Here is a 1609-nt window from a genome sequence, read left to right on the forward strand (position 1 = left end):
AATGCGCATTGAACCTCGCATTGGTCGTTGTCGGTCTTCGTCGTTCAAACGTTGAGTACACTTTGGTTTCCCCCCTCGGTCGTAATCTAACCCTCGCTTCCAGGCCACCTTCGGTATCGTTTTTATGTAGAAAGCTCGCCGTTTAGTTACGTTGAACCCATGACCCCTCGTCCAGTTGTGCAATGCTGCAAATGCTTCCTCTTCGGATGCATACGATTTTTCAGGCGGAGGTGGGATTTCCACTAACCGCCGGGTTGAATTGATGCCCTCATTATTGACGACAGCGCTGTCAATCAAATCGCGCTGCGAGTCTTGAACACTTGGAAGCGGTAGACAATCATCTTGCATGCCCCCGGCACGGGTGACGTCTGCCTCAGAATTTTGCTGTCCAGGTGCAGCAGTAGATGGGTCGTCTAGCAAAGGCGGAAGGTCTTCAAGAGCTGTACTTATGGCTACCGCCGATAGTGTAGTGTAGTCACCAAGGGGAGGGAGTTATTTGGTTTCCTTCGTTTCGAGGATAAGCGTTGAGCAACAATGACAGATCCATAGTTTGTGTTGAAAGTATTGGGTTGAGCTGGAGAGGCTTCCAGCTGTCTTCCCCCGGTGGCGACTTGTAATAAATAAATGTTATGCAAAGGACAGACTGAAATCTTACGTCTTCTGTGTTCTTACCTGGTAAGATGCAATGGTAAATTGGTCATATTTTGCTGGAGTACGGTCTCTGCAAAGGACACGGCCCTATTTATCTTACGTTTTGTATCTATCTACTTGAAGTCGAACAATGCCTGAGTGTTGTTTTTCTCTCTGACAAGTCGCCCTTTTTGTCGAAATAGCTCTCCTTCCAAATGACCCTCCTTAGTGTTGCCCTAAAATGAGTGGCCGCCAGATGGCCAAACCCTAATTTCGGCCAGGCGTTGTGGCCATATGGCTATAGCCGTGGCCGAGCTGTGCCTTTGCGTTCGGCCAAATAAAAATAACTGCCAGCCATTGGCTGACATCATCTGGCTGCCGTTGGTATCCAACTTAGATCTCCGTTCTCTCCAAGACGGGGCGTGCCGGTGCGCACGTTAACGCACACTTTGCCCAGCTCAAGCATCTCGAATAGGCTCCGGGGAACTACTGGTACTGCGAGTGCCGATATTGTCAAGCGGCGTTCTTCAACTGCGAATCAGCGTCTCGCCCAGTCAGAATTATTGGCAGACCTCGCAATTTTAAAACCCACCTAGAGAAGTGCAAGCACTACAAAGCGTCTCTACTTCAACCAACGTCTCCGTTATCGACAGTATCGACTCCTCCTCCTTTTACAACGGCAACGGCGATGGATCCCCATGCAATAAGTTCGGGGACTCGGTCTCAAGGTGCGATACGAGAAGCGGGAGGAAGAAATAGTGAAGTTTCTCTTCACCCTCAACCAAGGCGTTGTCTCGTCATCGGTAAACACCGCGCGCCGCTGGAGGAACATGATGTCCCACCTAAGAAACGACACTTTTTGCGTTCTAAAGTTTACGAGCTGGAGCGGTCACTTGTAGAAATGTACGCTTCAAACCATCTTTCGGACCGATTTATAAAGGACGAGACAGTGCTTCGTGTGTTCGAGTTAATCTGCTCT

This window comes from Phytophthora parasitica, assembly GCF_000247585.1.
Source record: "Phytophthora parasitica INRA-310 unplaced genomic scaffold supercont2.77, whole genome shotgun sequence".
Lineage (NCBI taxonomy): Eukaryota > Oomycota > Peronosporomycetes > Peronosporales > Peronosporaceae > Phytophthora > Phytophthora nicotianae.